Below are 20,518 nucleotides of genomic sequence, written 5' to 3' on the forward strand. Positions count from 1 at the left end.
AACTTTTCCCAGTTTCTTCAAGAGGTCCAAAAGTGCATGATACAAAGAATGGAATTTGCTTTGATATAAACATAACTTGCTAACAATAGTTATCCCAAGATAGAAACAGTAGCTTTCTTGAGGGAGTGAAACTTAGATCAAACATGATCTGGCTGCCTTTGAGGTTCCTGTATCACAGGGACGCTTGACTAAGTACTCTGCAAAGACCCTTCCCTCTGGGGATCAGAATCCTAAAACTCAGAATGCCCTGGTGTGCGTAGGGAGGTTGCTGAACTGTCCCTTTTAAAAAACTGCCCACTAGAGGGAGTATAACATCATAAATATTTCCTTTCAGTTGTTGCCTTACTTCTGGTAAGCCAGCAAGAAAGCAAGATTCAAGTGCAAATACCTAGAATTTATTTCATACTTTTAAAAATGTTTTTCTCGTTAAAATCTTATGGAATATTTTGATAAGCGAAGAAAATTTTCTTCTAAAAAATTAGTGTAGCATATGGTATGTAACATTAATATTATTTGTATATGTAAAGAACTCAGAATTTTAAATGACTGGTGGAAATAGAATCCAGATCACTTATTCGTGGTTATCAGTGTAAAACATCTTGGTTCTACATGGAGTATGTTTCACCCAGTTTTTTTAGGTCTGTTGTTACTATTGTTTTATTTGCTGTGGATATAATTCCATAATTTCCCTGTATGTTATAGCTTTCCCAGACATTTAAGATAAACTATTCCACCGGACAACTGGTTTGATTACATAGTATCAAAATCAAATGTTTCATTCATAAATTTTTAAAAGAACCTGCCAGTCTGTCTTAGGAAGATTAAAAATGGGTATTTTTCAGAGATAAAAGCACATTCATTCTCTTTCTATTGTGGGTGGTTCTGCATTTAACTCTATTTTTTCCATTAAAATTTTCTTATTTTTTTCCCATAATTTTGACATTAAGTCTCCAAGTTCTGTTTTGGATTGGACTTTTTATATTTGAACATTTGGAGAAAAAAAGTTTTAAAATATTACAATTTATTTTGAAGCACTGACCATTAAAACATCAAAAGTTCAAAAGCAAAATATTTATGAAAAATTGAGGTATTAGCCTTTTATTGGTAAAATGTGTTTTAAGCTAGAATTTACATAATCTTCATCAAGCAGAAAGAAGCACATATATATTACTTCAAATATATTTTAACTTCTTAGCATCTTAACTATTTGAAGTACATTTCTAAGAGATCTTTTTTTTCCTTACCTTACTGTCAGCATCACTGGCCACAAAATAAACTTCCCTAACTTCTCTAGTTCACTGAAAATTGTTGCTTCCATTTAAATTGAGAATTTTCTTTTTTCTTTTCCATTGCAATTTAAACAAACCCCAAAACCTACAGCTTGGCAAGTGATGTGTCAATGTGGAAACAGTAAGTTACTTTGATTGTGCATTGCCTTCTAATAAGTGATTTGGGGTAGGGGTAACTTCTTGCTATGCTCATTGGTTTCTTTCTTCCATCTGCTTCTGCTTGCCTGAAGGATGCTGTCACCGGCTCAGCTCCTCCATTACTCCCTATGTGAATAAAACCAGTATCCAACCTTCCTCAAAAGCCAGGCTTATTTGTTATATTTTTGTTTTATCTATATTTAGAAAAATTTAGTATGAAATTAATACATACTTGTAAACAACCAAAAAATATGTAAATACTGATACTGAAGGACAGAAATTAAAAGGTAAATTTTTTTTCCTTTTCAGGTTTCGCTATCCCTGTGGTGCAGTTTGAGTCTTTCCAGATACTTTGTAGCACATGCAATCCTGTATGTATGTATGTGTGTATATATATATATATATGTATATATATATATATATACACACACACACACACACATTTTTATACATGGATATTTCTTTTGCCTTTTTTTAAACAAAAATGGAATCGTGTGAAAAAATACTCTTCTGTGGACTGCTTTTTTCACTAACAATGTATTTTTAAGATGTTCCTGTTTCAGTACTTACAGAATTACTTCATTTTATTTATAGTTGTATAAAATCCCATAGTTTATTTAGACTCTAGTTTCCTATTGATAGACATTTAAATTGTTTCCCCTATTGCATTATATCGAATAGTGCTGCAGTGCAGGAATTTGAATATCATCTTTGGGATCTTGTGCATTTCCTACGTTTTTGTGGTTAAAACGCAATAGATGCTGAAAGCGTGGCTGGCTAACTATTTACTTTTTATTCATGGCATATTTCCACAAGGCTTTTAAGATGTCTGTGTTTTATATTACTCTGTGTCTGTGAAAGATATTTACTTTTATCAACAAAACATGTTGGTTGCCAACAATCAGATTTCAAAAGAAAAAAATGCTAGTTTCTCTGACTGTATCTTTACTAGAAAGTGAAAGAGAGATCATTTGTCTCTAATTCAGGTGGAAAACTCTTAAGATTGGAGGGAAAAAAATGAATTAGCAGAATCACTGTGACTTTAGATCATGTTGATCAAATGTGAGATTAAGTATTGGATGTTAATATTTTTGTTGTTAATTAATGGCAAGAATTGAATGGTTAGGTAAAAATGACTTGGGCACACACTCTAGAGTACTCTGCAGTAATTAAAAGCAATAAACTAGATGTACACAAAATAACATGAAGATACTGTAAGAACAGTGGGTTGAATGATTAAAAGTAATAAACAGAATGAATCAAAATTTTTACAAATCAATAACCTTTATAGATGATTAGGTTATAAATCAATGCACTTTATATTAGAACATGCACAAAACATTATTACACAAGAATTCCTAGGAGTTCAAGGTTGTCAAATATGTTAGCATGGTTCTAGAAGGAAAAGTGAAATGGGATTGGGGAATAGAAGTAAAAGACAATCATCAGAAAACAAAACTCAAAGAAAGAATAAGTATTTGGACAGTGCTTTCATGATTTTTCAGACACTGAAGAGCCTTTTTGTAGAAATGAGTGGTTTATTTCCCATGAACATTTCCTAAATTGACTTGTTCTCTGAATGTTGTTTTTCTTTCAAGTTGACAGTTCCTAGAATGGGCAGAAAAGATGCAATACTAATATTCCTCAAATGTAGTGATGGGAATTAGTGGTATCTAGGTACCCCTCTGTGGCTGGGAATGATGGTGTATTTTGGAAATAACTATAATTAGGGGTCACTGTTCAAGGTGGTTAAATTGCTAGGAAGATGAGAGAGATATGATTGTATCAAAGCTTTCTTACAACATGACTCCTAAGTAAGGACACCAAAACAGCCCAGGTAACTAGCTGTTTGAACCCTCCATCCAGACTATCTGAGGAGATGTTCCAGGAGCTGGGCCTGAGAGTGGGTAGAACTGCCCAACGGGCCAGGTCCAGAGCCAAAGAAAAGTCAAGACTGCATCCGGAGTGAATTATAAAAACAAAAGGCTAAAACCTACATAGCCCTTGCTGTGTGCCAGGCCGGTTCTAAGCACTTTACACAAAATAACCAGTCAGTCATCACAACAAAGCTGCTGGGGAAGGTGAAATGATCAAGACCACCTGTTCAGTGTGGTAGGTGCCAGTGGGCTTGCAGAAGCGGTGAGGACATGAAATCCAAAGGTCTGTGGGGAAGGCCTGGCAAGATGGGCATAGAGGGATCAGGAAGAAGGGGCTGGAAAATCCCCAGGGGTGGAGGCCCGGAAGGTTGTATGTATTCTGTGCCCTGGCCTTGCTGGGTGGAAGCAGGAGCTCTGAGGGCTGCCCAGGCCATTCGTATCACACAGGGATTTCAATCCTCTTCATCCCTGGGGCCTCAGAGAAGAGTTCAGAAGAGTAAGGTTGGCAGTGTGGAGACAGCCAAGTCAGGATTCTTGACACGTGATCTTCTTTGTTTTGGTGAGGTTGGCAGCCCTCTCTTTATCTCCTTTCTGGATGATTAAGAACCCCAAACAGCGTGAGCCGGATGTTTGAATGTTTTTAAACCTTGTAATTTTGTAAATTGTCTGTTCCTGGCCCCCTTCCCCACACTTTTGCCCCAGCTGATATCATGATGCTTTCGCCTTCAATTTCTTAGTTTCTGTTGACTTTCGAATGAAGAAAGTGTGATCTGAGTTTGTTTTCTCAGCAAGGTGATGGCAAAAGGATATATTATGGTGTTGAGGAATTTTTATTTTCTCTCAGACATCTAGGATGAGTAGTATATTTTAGGCCCTACTCTCCAGGATATCTCTCTTCTGCTGAGATAATAAAATTGATCAGATGTTTTGAGGTTAAGTAAACTGTTGTAATAATCTGGCAGCTGCCTGCTGGTTGTGGTTTTCAAAAGCAATTACTCACTCTGGAGTCAACTTTGAACTCTACATTTTAATTGAAAAGGCTAATTGTAGGCTATTGCTCCTGATTTAGCATTTGATTTGGCAGATTAGGAAGTAAAAGGACATTGGGAAGGGAGGGGAGAGGAAGAGAAAGTAAGTAGAAGTGTTGCCGAGCTCCAATTCCTGTTTATATATGAGTGTTTTCATACACAGCACATTGTATGCTATCTGGAGAAACAGCAGTTGGACTAAAAAGTCTCTGAGGCACCTGTCTGAGGTTAGTCTGCAAAATCCTTATTTTGGGCTTCTTTGCTTCTCTCTCTCTCTCTCTCTCTCTCTCTCTCTCTCTCTCTCTCTCTCGCTCTCGCTCTCTCTATGTCTCTCGCTCTCTCTCTCTCTCTCTCTCTCTCTCTCTCTCTCCCCCTCTCCCCCTCTCCCTCCCTCCCTCCCTCCCTACCTCTCCCTTTTTCTCTCCCTCTTCCTCCCTCTCTCTTCCTTCCTCCCCCCCACCCCAGTTAATTTCTTAATTTTATTTCAAATGTGAAATTTCAGGAATAATTTTCAAGAATATTATCAGACCACGCTTATATATCTGATTAGGAGCTTATTTCTCAAATTCTTGGTTATGCTAATAGGTGGAGACTGCTATTTGTTTTCACTAAAACCTAGCTAACAATTTTACTTAAAATCAGCAAGAGATAGAGATTATTGGTGTGTGTCCACAAGAACCAATTATTGATGTGTGTCCACAAGAACCAATTACTTCCCTGTGGGAATCGTCATAAATTGGATTACAAGAAAGATACCAAACATCCAAAAAGAAATATAGCTGCACCCAAATTTACATCCAGGACAATTAGTAGCATTATTATTTTAATAATGAAAGTTATTGCTTTTAGAAAGTTATTGCTTTAGAAAGTTGCTTTTAGAATTGAGCTGAGAAGTGTGAGAACTTGTATTTCTGCAGTCTTGTCCCCACCTAAAAGCAAATGTAGTACTTTTACATTTACTGGGCACAGATGATACTATGCATTTTATAGAAATACATCCTCTAAACTAAAAAAAAAAAAATATATATATATATATATATGTATATGACTCCTTTGGACTTTATGCTTTTAGATCAATTGGCAAACTGTGCTGGGAATTTCCTGTGAATCTAATAAAATGTTGATAGCCTAAATTAAGGCTGAAATGAAAGGCACAAACATATGAATTGTTTAATTTTATAATATGTTTCAAAATGCTAGTTGCATTTGACTCGAAAATCCACTTTATTTTTAGACTTTTGTGGAATGCAGGTTGGGCTCATTACAGTTCTGTTGATATTTTCATTGACCTCGTAAATATAATTTAATCTCTATGCATCAGCTTTCTGATCTGTAAAAACAAGATAAATATTCTTCCCACACACTTTGCACTCAGAACTCCTCTGTTGAAACAATAAACAGGGTTGTAATATATGAATGTGAGTACTGCTTCAGAATCCAATGTCTTTATCAACAACAAAGAAGAGCTGACATTTATTTGGTGTTTCAGTATTAAATTGGAAGATACTACAGTTAATGAAAAAAAGAAACATCTGTGTTGCCATTAGGAGGATTATTCTGAAATATGGATATCACTGGAAACGTCAGCTGCCTGCTGCACAATTTCCAAGAGCCATTTTTTGTGATCCCGGTATTCATAGAGGTCCTCAAGTAGAATTGACACAAGGAGAGGAAAACCTTATAGACAGGAGGACTTCAATTAAACACACTTAGTTCTTTCAAAATATCTTAAAATCAAATCTATTTGTGTATTTTTACTTTCTACTTTTGGCAAAGTACCTTGCTTTAGAAAGTAGGGGAAAAAGATGACTTTTGTGGTAATTAAAGAAACGTGGTTTTTTTCTACGAAAGAAAAGATTGAAGAGAAAGTTAAGCTTTTCAGATAATGTTATTAGAGGCAGAATTTAGACACAATGGATTAATACTTTAGTCATGGAAAAGATTCACATTTGAGGGAGGAAAAATAGTTACATGATGGTTTCTAAAAATACCATGAGATTATGGAGGTAAATGGAATTTTCCCCTTTGATGATCTTAGAACGTAGAGAAGACATGTCTGAAATGCCAGTTCTAGAGTCTGAATTTCGAAAACAAAACCAAAACGCCTTCTAACATGATGGTATAATAGTCATTTCAGAACGCTGCTCTGGAAACACAAGATAGGGCTACACCTCAGCCAAATCAAATTGTCAGCTTTTACCTGAAGGCATGTTACAGAATCCTGACAAGCCTCAGTTTCCTCATCTGTAAAATACAGGGAGAATAATAATACCTATCTTGCTGGATTCTGTTTAAGATTAAATGAGTGACTATTAACTAATTTCCTACTAACTTATTTAAGATAAAACTGCCCAATATGTTCTAGCTAGTATTATCCCATTACTCAATATCTGTGTTTTTTTTGGGTTTTTTTTTTGCTGTATGTGGGCCTCTCACTGTTGTGGCCTCTCCCGCTGCGGAGCACAGGCTCCGGACGCGCAGGCTCAGCGGCCATGGCTCACGGGCCCAGCCGCTCCGCGGCATGTGGGATCTTCCCGGACTGGGGCCAAACCCGTGTCCCCTGCATCGGCAGGTGGACTCCCAACCACTGCGCCACCAGGGAAGCCCTCGATATCTGTGTTTTATAATTAATCATAACTGAGCTTCCTCAAAATTATCACAAGGGAATTGTAGAAATCAAAACACAAAGTCACATTTGACATGAAAAATAAAAAACAAATTTTCAGGAAAGTTAAGAACAAGTATAATGAATCCATTATTTAAATTTGGGTATATGGATGGACTTCAGTTGTCAAAGCTTCTGGAAAAAGAAAAAGTGATGATTGAAAAGAAACTAAAGTTTTAGGAATTCTTTCACCCCATTAGCAGACATACACCAGTATGATCAAATTATTAGAATAGAAAAAAATTCAGGCAGGAATAACTTCATGTCTTGAGGTAATTTCCTGTATTATTTCTAGAAACATATTTGATTAGGGACTAAATTAGTGGAAAATTTGTTTTCAAGAAAAATGAAAGGCCAGAATTGAACTGATGACATAGCTGAAAATTTTACAACTACCAATGGCTATTGGGGTTTTATTGTGGTTAAACCCTGTACTTGAATTTCTATAGCAGTACCCTATTGCTATAGAGGATAAAATAGGCTATTCTTTTCTATTGTCTGGCATACAGACATATCAGTACCTCACCACCAGAGTTACCTGAATTTCTCCCCCCTAAAAAGGACTGGTGTTGTGGGGGGGGCTCCCTTGAGAGGATTCACAGAATGGCGTGTAGGTAACCAGCCACTACCCGCTGTAGGATCATGTTCACTGAGAGTGCTAGGCAGAGTAGAGGCAGGACTCTCAGCGCCTCTGATTACTTGATCCATCTGCTCTTAGCTCTGGTGGAGGTTTGATTATGAAGACGGCCTTTTGCTTTGCAGACATACGCTTGAGTCTTACTGAGATAATTTGTTGCAAAGCAACTCTGGCTACTGCTCAGGTGAAACAGCTTTCTTTCCATACGGTTTCACTTTACTGGAGGTGAGATCCAAGAACTGCTTTTTAGTGGGAGAAGGATTTCTCCAGGACAGCTTGCTAGGATTTCTTTGTTCAATCTCCTTTCTTTCAAGTTGGTTGAGGGACATCAGATAGGATTCTTGTTTCACCCCGCATGCTTCTTGTCAACTATCTTGCCTTTCCCAGTCTGACTACGCAGGGACGTTTACAGCCTTCCACTGGAGTCTGCCAGACCTAGGTGTTATGTGCCATACCTCCAGGGATCATTACCATATGGTATTTTAGGAGAGGACACAGTTCATTTCAATGCAATTCAAATGAGCAGATTTCTTTTCTTTATTACACCATTGCATTTGGAGGCAATCCACCAGAGGCAGAATCTAGCTCTCAAAGGAACGCTCTGCCCACTCTGTCCATTTAACAGGACATTTGGCTCAAAAATCTAGTCGGTTGATCACACATGTGCAACAGATGTGTGAGCATGCGTAGCGAAAATAAAAAATAAAAAATCCCAGAGTGTACTGTGGGAAATGTAGCAGAACTACTGGAAAACAGGACACAAAGAAGTCTGGTATTAAAACTTTGATTTTTGTTGTTGGAGGGCAATGTTTTTGAATTAATCTTTCCCTCCTTTCGTAGGAGGAAAAGGTATTGGTTTCCACTATTATTTTGCAGTGATCATTCGTGTAACACTGGTGAGGAAACTTGGTTCATTTTCACAGATCTCCTCTTATAAAGATATAATTCTAAATATTTTGACCAGAATTTTTGGGGCCCCTGCTTCTCAGGAACTGAATGTTGGCATACTTCCACTGAAAAAACCACCCATTTACAAGAGAGGATATCAGAAATATACATCCTTTCATCCATGCTTCACAGGCTTATATGGAAAGAGAGAGCACCAGCTGTTTTTCTCATGGTGAATAAGGGTTACTTGGGGAAATCTCTCTTCCTGTTTTTATATGGACAACTAAATTGTTGCATAGCCAGTTAATTCTGGTTAGGTCAACAGCACAAGGTTAATTATTGGAACCTTCCTCTTTTGCCTGTGTGACAGTAAAAGATTAATAGGAACCAAAAGAAGAAAATGAAATATAGTGACTTATTCTAGAAGTGCTGTTTATTTGGGAAATTTAAATTTTGCTTTTATTATATTTGAAAGGATTTATACATAATCATCTTTGTCTTCTAGGAAACAGTAGAAGTTTGAAAAACTGTGATGTGAATTAATTTGAAAACCTGAGTAATATGAAATTAATCAGATTCAGCGGATTTTATATTAAAATATTTAGAAAAAATATCACTTATTTTGTAATAGGAACTTTTTTTTTTCTTAAGTAGAACAATTGGCATACCTATGAGATAACTTTGAAATTATTTTCCTGTTCTCTGTTATACCTCAGTTTGGCTTGGATAATTTTATAACTTTTTTTTTTAAACTAGGTTACGATACAACATTCTCTTTCTAACCTTGGGTTTAATTAACACATCAAAGGACACATGGACTGATTCCCTTCAATGTACTATAATATATTTTTATCCAGGTGCATGTTATTATATAACCTCAGAGTAAAGCAACCGTATCACTGTTGATATATTCAACTTCTGTCCTTTGGATTTGGTCAGCATTGCATGTGGAAGCAGAAACCCACCCTGTATTGTTATACGGATGGTTTTTCATTCATATCCTTGTTACTCTTTTTTTTTTCCTGTTACTCTTAATAAATGTCTCAAAGAAAACTATTCTGCAGCAGCTACTCATAAAGAAGCAGAAAATGGCAAAACCACAGCATAGAAGGAAACCTATGTGAAAACACTGGTTGTGTCTTCCTGGATACAGAAAACAAACAGAGCTTTTGAAAGAGCTTGCCAATATATGCCTGCCAAATAAAATACTGTTTTATGAAGTCAGGAAAAAACTAATTTTAAAGGTTATTGTAGGTTATTTGTGGTCACTTCTGGTGTGCATACACCATGATGTCATCCTGAACTCTTCTCTATATATATTTCAGTCTTAGAAGTCTTTTGTCTAAGACTTGATCTCAGCTACTAGAGACATCTAAACTAAAATACTCTTATTATTCAATACTCATAAAAATGTAGACTGAAAAAAATTAGAGTAGATGGAAAAAGTCCCAGCCAAGTCCAGGCAACAAATCATTCAGGCAGATTCATCTTCTGAAATCATACCTACGCTGTAGACATCTTAGGACACAGTTGCTGGAGAACTTCTCAAGTGACTGGAAAGTAGCCACGTGTCCGAACAGCTCTCCTGGAAAATTATTGCCCATTGAGAGGGGGTAGATGGGACCCCTGCCAGAGACATCTCATCTGAGGAATGGGAGCAAGTGGTTCCTTGGGCAGTCCAATTTCTCTCTCCTTCTGGGTGGACCACTCGCCTATAATTCCCAGATATTTTTCACTTTGTTTACATGACCTCCTGCAGCAATTTCTCTTCTTTCCTGTAGCAGGGTTGATTTTTTTTCTTTGTGGGATTTTTTTCGCTTGGAAAACCCCTCTTTGTTGAGGTAGTCCTCAATAAACTAGGAAATGTCAAATAAACACTGGATGAAGACAGACTAGAAGGCCAGTGAGATACAGCAATTGAAAATGGGGGAAGCTAAGAAATCTCTTGAGCAAAAAAAAAATCAAAACATTTGGGCATTGGAAAGAATATATAGTTTTACTGAGATGTAAAAGGAAATGCATGTTTATAGTGGAAAACTGACACATTAAAAAGTTTATCAGGATACTAAGCTGACATCATTTGCATCGTCTTCAAATTCATTCAAGCATTCAAAAAAATGCTTTTTGAGGGTCTCCGTGTGCAAGGCATATTGATTGATGTTAGAGAACAAAAGAAGTATATTATAGATACAATAGAAGGTATTAAGTGTTTTGGAGGAAAATAAAACATGGAAGAAGTGTTCAGAGTTGCTGGGATGGAGGAGCTGTGATTTCAAACTCGGTAATCTGGGGACACCTCACAAAGAAAGTGACATTTGAGCAAAGCGTAAAGTTGTGGCTGGAGTGAACCGTTTTGCTAACTGCGGGAGAGGGTGGCAGGTGGAGGAACAGTAAATGAAGAGCCCCAAGCCTGCAGGACATGTGGTGTGTTGGAGGAACAGCACGAAAACCAGTGTCCGTGCCATGTATGTGGGTATCTTAACTTCATCTGCACATATGTGCAAGGGCACCCCACACTCCATACATATAGGCACGTTAAAATGCCTGAGAGATTTGGGGTAAATACATATTTTGGTTACATAATTTTTTCCCTATTTACGATTCAGATTTAGGTAAACTGCTCTGTAAAAACTCTGCTCTTTGCGTGAGAATGGAAAGCATCTGCAGGTCCAGTGAGGTGAAACACGGATTCTGATGTGTTTGTGGTTATTTTGTCATCTCGGTGATTATATTGTGCTAATGTATATTAAGTACTCCAAACCTATAAATATATTTCATCATGAGATTGGCAATGATTTCTTACTGATCTGTTCTTTTTGGGAAACCCAGTCTGTGAAATTATTCTCTCTTCTCTCTTTGCGTAGCTTTGAAGATGATATGAGATGCAAGATTCATTCAGTTCTGATAAAGTAAAGCTTTAGAAAATACATAGTAAAGACAGGACATGGGAAAATGTGGTGAGTTACTAAACAAAATATAGAAAAATCAAAACTGGGATATTAATCATCCCTTTAATACAGTTCTCTACTGTACTGTTTGTTTGTCAACATAGGATAGTTTTAGAAAGGTGTGATTTGGGGTTTCCATGTTCTGGGGTTGTTATATATTGGGAGGAGGCCCTTGGAAAGCAAATTGGAGGGACGAGTGAATTACAACTAGCAATAGGAAGACAAGACTAGAACTTTGCTCTTTTCTTCTTTTAATTGTAGAGGAAGAGAATACATTTGGTCCCTTGATGAGTTTATGCTCTCTTGACAACGTCTAGGGAACTGTGTCCTTTTGATATTGCATAGGTGGCAAACCACCCAATAAGGCATCAGCTACCTTACTAAGGGATACGTTTATAGCTTGTCATTCCTGATCCTACATGAAGGGAGGGGGAAAATGTTGTTCTCCAAAATTATCTTTAGTTGTGAAGCCTGTTTAAAAACACAAACAAAAGCACCACCAAAGGAACTTGATACAAGGTTAACTAGGGACAGACAGAATGGGACTGACTCAGAGGTGAGTCAGGCTAGCTGGTCCTGGGTCACTGCTAGGTTCACTGAGTGAACCCTAGACGTGGAGGACTGTCATCTCTCTTCAGGTGTGTGCCAGTTAAGGGGCACTCCTGTTCAGAGGGCTGAGCTGCCATCTGTGGAGCCTGGGGAGATCTCTAAATTCCAGTTGTGCTCTGGCTATAAATTAGCTTGAATGATCAGCTTGAATGATCCCAGCGATTCTCAGTTGCCTCTTTCTCTTCCTCCTCCATGACTGACATGCATCTCAGCTCCTGTGTAGGGGTGATTACAAAGTATTTTATAAGCTGTTGAAGAAACTTCCTGCAGTTCAGCTCTGGGATTTATTTAGACTCTCTTCCTGCAAAGGAGGAGAGATATCATTGTACCTCATGATATGGGATAGCATATATTGACAAAGAAGTAAAAATAGTGTCAAGTGGAGGACGTAAGAGAAGGCTGGGCAGCCACTAGTCACATGAATGATAAGAGCTCTGTGCAAGAGTCCTTTTGTATTAGTTTTGTGTTATTTATTTATCCATCTATCGATGCAGATGCAAGTGGTTCATTTTAATAGGAAAAAGATCACCTAGTACAGGAGGGCTTATAATGAAAAACAGCAGTTCTCTAATCCACATGTCTTTCTACCCACAGTTCTGCTCCAAAGAGGCAGCTACTTGTAAGTTCTAATTTTGTGTTCTGCTACTTGTTTTTATTTTTAATCTAAAACATTTATTTCCCTAAGGCTAATGTTTAAAAAAAAATTTTATAAGAATATTTTAGGTTCACAGCAAAACTGAGGGGAAACTATAGAGATTTCCCATATACTCTTGGCCCCATACATGTACAGCCTCCCTCATTATCAACATCATCCTCCACCAGACTAGTACAGTTGTTACAATTGATGAATCTATATTAACATACCATAATGACCCAAAGTCTGTAGTTTACATCTTGGTTTTGTACATTCTATGGGTTTGGACAAATGTGTAATGACATGTATCATTACGTTATCACACAGAATATTTTCAGTGCCCTAAAAATCCTTTGTGCTGTTTATTCATCCTTCCGCCTCCCTCAACTCATGGCAACCACTGATCCTTTTATACTTCCATAAGTTTTGCCTTTTCCAGAATGCAATGTAATTGAAATGACACAGTATGTAGCCTTTTTTCAGATGGGCTTCTTTCACTTAGTAATATGTTTTTAGGGTTCCTTTAAGTCTTTTCGTGGCTTGATAGCTCATTTCTATTTAGTACTGAGTAACAATCCATTGCTTGAATGTACCCATTCACCTACTGAAGGTCATCTTGGTTGCTTCCAAGTCTTAGAAATTATGAATAAGCTGCTGTGCACATATGTGTGCAGGTGTTCGTGTGGATATAAATTTTCAGCTTTGGGGAGTAAATACCAAGAAGTGTAACTGGCGGATCATATGGTACGAATATGTTTAGTTTTGTAGGAACCTGCCAAATTGTCTTCCAGAGTGGCTGCACCATCTTGCATTCCTACCGACAATGTTCTAGAGTCCCTGTCGCTCCACATCCTTGCCAGCGTTTGGTGTTGTCAGTGTTTCAGCTTTGAACACTCACCATTCTAGCCATTCTCATAGTATGCAGTGGTATCTCATTATTGTTTTAATTTTCATTTCCCTGATGGCACATGATGTGCAGAATCTTTTTATATGCTTATTTTACATTTGTATGCCTTCTTTGGTGAGGTGTCTGTTCAGATCTTTGGCCCATATTTTAGTCAGGTCATTTATTTTCTCATTGTTGAGTTTTAAAATGTATTTGTATATTTTGTATAACAGACCTTTATCAGCTATGTCTTTTACAAATATTTTCTACCAGTCTGTGCTTTGTCTTCTCACTCTCTTAACATTGTTTTCACGTAGCAGAAGTTTTTAATTTTAATGAAGCCCAGCTTATCAATTCTTTCTTTCATGGATTGTGCCTTTCATGTTGTATCTGAAGTCATCGCCAGCCCAAGGTCATCCGGGTTTTCTCCCATGTTATCTTCTAGGATTTTCATAGTTTTGTGATTTATATCTAGGTATGTGACCCATTTTCAGTTAATTTTTGTAAAAGGTGTAAGGTCTGTGTTTAGATTTTTTTTTTCTTTGCACACCTAGAAGTCCAGTTGTTCTGGCACCATTTTTTGAAGAGATTATCTTTTCTCCTTGTACAGCCTTTGCTTCTTGTCAAAGATCACATCTGTGTGGGTCTATTAATGGGTTCTCCAGTCTGTTTCATTGATCTGTTTATTCTCTCACTGATACTCCACTGTATTGAATAGTGTAGCTTTATAGTAACTCTTGAAATTGAGTAGTGTCAGTCCTCCAACTTTGTTCTTCGTCTTCAATACTTTGTGGGCTATTCTGGGTCTTTTGCCTCTCTGTATAAATTTTAGAATCAGTTTGTTGATATCCACAAAATAACTTGCTGGGGTTTTGATTGGGATTGCATTAAATCTATAGATCAAGTTGGGAAGAACTGACATGTTGATAATATTGAGTCTTCCATGAATATGGAATATCCATGAATATGGAATATCTCTCCATTTATTTAGTTACTCTTTGATTCCATTCATCAGAGTGTTACAGTTTTCCTCACATAGATCTTGTACATCTTCAGTTAGATTTGTACCCAAGTATTTCATCCTTGGGTGCTAATGTAAATGATATTATGTTTTTAACTTCAGATTCCACTTGTTCATTGCTGGCATATGAAAATGACTGACTTGTATATTAACCTTGTAAGCTGTAACTTTGCTATAATTGCTTATTAGTTCCAGGAGTTTTTGGTCAGTTCTTTCCGATTTTCTGCATAGATGATCATGTCATCTGCAAACAGACATTTATTTCTTCCTTCTCAATCTCTATATCTTTTTTTTCCCTTGTCTTATGCATTAGTTAGACATTCCAGTACAGTGTTGAAAAGGAGGACTGAGAGGGGACATCCTTGCCTGATGTTAGTAGGAATGCTGGGAGTTTCTCACCATTAAGTGTGATATTAGCTGTAGGTTTTTTGGTAGATTATTTATTAAGTTGAAGATGTTCACTCCCTATATTCCTAGCTTACTGACAGTTTTTATCATAAAGGGGTGTTAAATTCCGTGAAATTCTTTTTATGCAACTATTGATATGATCATGTGATTTTTCTATTTTGATCTGTTGATGTGATGGATTATATTAATTGATTTTCAAATGTTGAACCAGCCTCACATACCTGGGATAAATCCCACTTGGTTGTGGTGTATAATTCTTTTTATGCATTGTTAGATCCAAATAGGTAATATTTTGTTGAGGATTTTTGCATCTATGTTCATGAGAAATATTGGTCTTTAGTTTTCTTTTCTTATGATGTCTTTGTCTTGTTTTGAAATTAAGGTAATGCTAGCCTCATAAAATGAGTTAGGAAGCAAGTATTTCCTGAGCTTTTATCCTCTGAAAGAGATAGTAGAGAATTGGTATAATTTCTTCCTTAAGTGTTTAGTAGAATTTACCAGTGAACCCATCTGGGCCAGGTGCTTTCTGTTTCTGAGGTTTAATTATTGATTCATTTTCTTTAATAGATATAAATGTATTCAGATAGTCTATTTCTCCCTGTGTGAATTTTGGCAAATTGTGTCTTTCAATGAATTGGTTCATTTTATCTAAGTTTTCTAATTTGTGGGAATAGGGTTGTCCATACTATTCCTTTATTATCCTGTTAATGTCTATGCAATCCAGAGTGATGTTCCCTCTTTCATTTTTGATAATAATAATATGTGTCCTCTCTCTTTTAGTCTTAGTCTGGATAGAGGCTTATCAATTTTATTAATCTTTTTAAAGAAATAAATTTTGGTTTCATTGATAGTCTCTGTTGATTTCTTATTTTCAGTTTTATTGATTTCTGCTCTAATTCTTATTGTTTCTTGTCTTCTGCTTACTTTGGATGTAATTTGCTTTTTTTTTCTAGTCTCCTAAATTGGAAACTTATAAGATTGATTTTTAAATCTTTCTTCTTTTCTAATATATGTATTTGATGCTATAAATATTCCCCCAAGCACTATTTTTTCTGCATCCCAACACATTTTTTTTTTTTTTTTTTTTTTTTTGCGGTACACGGACCTCTCACTGTTGTGGCGTCTTCCGTTGCGGAGCACAGGCTCCGGACGTGCAGGCTCAGCGGCCATGGCTCATGGGCCCAGCCGCTCTGCGGCATGTGGGATCTTCCCAGAATGGGGCACAAACCCGTGTCCCCTGCATCGGCAGGCAGACTCTCAACCACTGCGCCACCAGGGAAGCCCCCAACACATTTTGAGAATTTGGATTTTAATTTTCATTTTGTTTGAAATATTTTAAAATTTCTCTTGAGATTTCTTCTTTAACCCACGTGTTATTTAGAAGTGTGTTGTGTCATCTCCATGTATTTTGGGCTTTTCTCAAATACAGTATCTTTCCCAGATGTCTTTCTGTCACTGATTTCTAGTTTAATCCCACTGTGGTCTAAGAGCAGACATTGAATGATTTCTGTCCTTTTAAATTTGTTAAGGTGTATTTTATGGCCCAGAATATTGTCTATCTTGGTGAATGTTCCATATGAACTTGAGAAGAATGTGTATTTTGTTGTTGGATGAAGTAATCTTTAGATGTTAATTATACCCAGCTGATCGATGATGTTGCAGAGTTCTGCTCTGTCTGAAATTAATATAGCTACTCTTGCTTTCTTTTGATAGTGTTAGTGTGGTATACTTTTCTCTATTTACTTTTAATCTATAATTGTGTTTATATTAAAAGTGGTTTTCTTGTAGACAGCATATAATTGGATCTTGTTTTTAGATCCACTCTGACAACGTCTATCTTTTTTTTAAACGTGTACTTTTAAAAAATTTTTTTATTATTATTTATCTTATTTATTTATTTTTGGCTGCGTTAGGTCTTTGTTGCTGTGCACAGGCTTTTTCTAGTTGTGATGAGCGGGGGCTACTCTTCGTTGCAGTACACGGGCTTCTCATTGCGGTGGCTTCTCTTGTTGCAGAGCGCGGGCTCCAGGCGCCCAGGCTTCAGGAGCTGTGGCTCGCGGGCTCTGGAGCGCAGGCTCAGTAGTTGCGGCTCATGTGCTTAGTTGCTCCGCGGCATGTGGGATCTTCGCGGACTGGGGTTCGAACCCATGTTCCCTGCACTGGCAGGCGGATTCTTAACCACTGTGCCATTAGGGAAGCCCAACGTCTTATCTTTTGATTGGTGCATTTAGGCATTCAAAGTGATTATTGATGTAGTTGGATTAATATCTGCTATGTTCATTATTATTCTCTCATTTTTGCCCTTGTTCTTTGTTCCTATTTTTGTCTGATTCTGCTATTTGTTAATTCTGCTGGCTTTCCTTCATGGTGCTTGATTTCCTATATGTTTGGTGATTTTTGAGTATGAGTTCATGTTTCTTTGAAGTTTAGCCTGTATTTCCTTAAGGCCTTGGTCTAAGACTGGTGTCCCTCAGAAAAGAAGTTATTTCTGCCAGTGCCTGTACTTACTACTGATCTTGGACCACTTCAGAATAAGCTCATGACCTAAAATTCTTTAGGCATTCCAGCTAGTATAGCATTGATTTGTAAAATTCACTGATAAACTATCCTTATTTATGAATTCTTAAGTGAGTTAATTTTTTTTTCCTCTGCCAGCACCAAATTTCAATTCAGGAAATTTTTCTTTTTATCATTAGCAGAAAAGGTGTAGGTGGTGGTGGAAGCTGGAGGGGTAGGGTGAGCGTGGGAAAGTAGGGGATTGTAGGAGATAACATTCACTTATATTCAAATCAAGAATATGGCACCTTGTCCCCTCTGGTTTATGTAGAAAAATCATCTGTAAGAGTTCCATATTGGCTTGGCTCTAGGGTTTACTTCATGTTTCCCATGATTTGTGAAATTTTGGAAACTATAGCTCAAGATTACCTGGGTTTGACAAATATCTTTAAGGTAAAACCAAGTTTTTGCCTAAATAATCCTCACCTCTTTATAGCACACCCACAAATTCAACTGATGCTGTGTACATTGTATCCAGCATTTTTAGTTATTTTCAGGGCAAGTTATGTTGGAGTATCTAGGCTGCCCAACTGCCAGAAAATTAGTTCTCCTCATCTACTTTTTGTTGTCCTTCTATTTCTTTCACTGTTATAAGTGTATTCTTTATTGTTGTTTTTGTTTTACTATCATTTTAAGTGGGGTGCCACAGGAAAGGAAAACAAATATGTGTGCTCAAATTCCTTAAGCTACAAATTATTAAAAAGTCAAATTTTAATTAGAAACTGTTATTTTTTTAAAAGAGAAGACAGCAAGAAACTTTTAAAAGTAAGTATGATTATTTTTTATTGTTTTGAAAGTGCAGTTTTTAAGTGAATTAGTGAAAAAGAGTTTTATATTGGACTGGATATATGAATGTTTAGAATACCACAGTTAATATTATGCTAATGTGATTAGATATATGTATACGATTAGATACTTAATTTGTTCTTTCAATAAATTCAAACATCTTTTTCAAGCATGTACTATATACCATATACTCAATGAAAACATTCACAGAAAGTATATTACTTAATTCATGAATAAGAATCTTTCTTTTTGAAATGTATTTAAAGACTAAGGACACTTTTCTATTTTTTAATATTATGCATAATTTAATCATTATTTGAGGCTAGTTATATAAATGTAGATTTTTTAAATGTATTAAGTAAAAATATCTGGATATAATATGAAATTTTTTATTTTGCTATTCTTTTAAGAGCACTGGTATGACACAGATTTCCAGCTTCAGATTAGAACACATGTATTAACATTTCATGAAGAAAGGGAAATTTGGATTATATTTATAATATGGCAAATGGTAAAATAAATATACACTAGATAAGAATATTTCTCTGTGGTTTGGCCCACATAGACACATTCCCTGGATACCTGACAGCTACTCTCTTGGGAAATGTGAACATTAAAAAAATTGTGTGTGTGTGTGTGGTGGTTTTTTGTTTTTTGTTTTCTTTTGTACTATCAGCTCTAAAATAGGATTGCCTATAGCTATAGCTATAGCAGCTGTCAGACTTGGTAGCCCTTTAGGAAACACGACTAGATAGAGAAACTAGAAGGTATTTATTTTAGACTGATGTAAATCTGAGTCTGGCAAACATTTACTCAGATTCTATGGATTGGAGTACCATGATTCCTGTCAGTTCCATGGATCTCCTGTAGTTAGATTTGCATCACTGATCAAGTGGATATGTATACTGTTAAAAAGACAAGGAAGAAGTAAATCTTCAACAAGGTATTTCTTTATTAAATTAGTACCAAAATAGCTCTGGCCTGACTCAAGACTAAAATTCAATAGACTGGATCCTTCCTATCAAAATTTAAAGGTATTTCAAGTTATGATAAATGTTCAAATTACAGCTGGCTAATCTTGGAGCATCTATTATCATATGTCCTAGTTAGGCTGTCCTGATGATAGGAATAAAGTTCTTGTGGAAAATATTTCCTAAACAATATGATAGCAGTACATATTCATAAATAGAAATAAATGTTCATGTTCATTCAGTTTGGGTGGTGCTGGTATTGTTTGTCAAATCATCAACTCAGAGCTAAGATTTTTGCAGTGGAGCTATAGCGGTTCTACCACAGCAAGTTCTTTCCCTGGAATGACATTGTAACGTCAGTATAGAATCTTGCCAAGATTTCTTGGTTATTTCTCGTAGAAACACTATGTAAATTTGCTGAGTTAAGAAAAGTAACTTGTAATGTGCTCTAGTTCATTATTATTCTTTTATTAAAATCGGTATCAGGTTATTAGACATACCTTCTTAGCAGTGAATTTGGGTGAGCAATTTGAAAATGTGATATATTTGTATGACCGCACTAAAGCACTAACCGTCTTGTAGAATAATATAATTTCTTTATTAAAAGTAATAAATAATTTATAATTTCTTCATTAAAAGTACAGATGAACATTAGCTGTAGCTGCCCATCTCCTACCATATTAATGGATTTTGGTGGCTTTATTTTCACATGGAATTACACCCATAAGTGCAGCCACTTCGAGACACAAATCAAGGAAGATGGAGTCCTACTGTTACAAAAAAATTATTAGCATAAAAGAGCATGTCTTTTTATTTTACCCTAAACTAATGTTCAAAATAATCTCTTCATATTTAGAAAGAGGATGTCACATAGTATTAGAAGACACTACATTGCAATTAATAGAATACAAAAATTATTAATGGATTCAAATTTAAGAATGATCTACATTTTTCTCTATGTTATAGCAAGCTCAAGGTTATCCTTATAATAATATCACCCTTATTTATTTTTATTTCTATATAATTTCTTAAGAGTAGGAGGAAGTTTGAATTGAGTTAAACCAGATATACAGTGGATTGTATTTAATCTTAGCTATACCCACAGGAATGTTTTGTCCTAAATTTTCTCATAGAATTCTATATTCTCACTGTTGCAGCCCTTATTATGTTTAATTTT

The 20,518-nt window shown here is 36.2% G+C and overlaps 1 protein-coding gene across 12 annotated transcripts in view; it reads left to right on the forward strand.

Moving 5' to 3' along the window:
• The window catches only part of CRPPA (CDP-L-ribitol pyrophosphorylase A), a 383,981-nt gene that overhangs the window by 329,983 nt on the left and 33,480 nt on the right, over window positions 1-20,518 (forward strand). The window contains exons 1-3 of one of the 12 annotated variants that reach the window (XR_012333934.1): window positions 1,851-4,559; window positions 12,674-12,698; window positions 18,325-18,349. The exons of 2 other annotated variants lie outside the window; for them this stretch is intronic. The gene's annotated coding sequence lies outside the window, so the exon portion shown is untranslated. Of the gene's footprint in view, window positions 1-1,850; window positions 4,560-5,453; window positions 11,480-12,673; window positions 12,699-18,324; window positions 18,350-20,518 lie in introns of those variants that run through there. 9 more of the 12 variants (XR_012333936.1, XR_012333933.1, XR_012333931.1 and 6 more) reach the window with 9 other exon arrangements.

Source organism: Tursiops truncatus, chromosome 9 (genome assembly GCF_011762595.2).
Source record: "Tursiops truncatus isolate mTurTru1 chromosome 9, mTurTru1.mat.Y, whole genome shotgun sequence".
NCBI lineage: Eukaryota > Metazoa > Chordata > Mammalia > Artiodactyla > Delphinidae > Tursiops > Tursiops truncatus.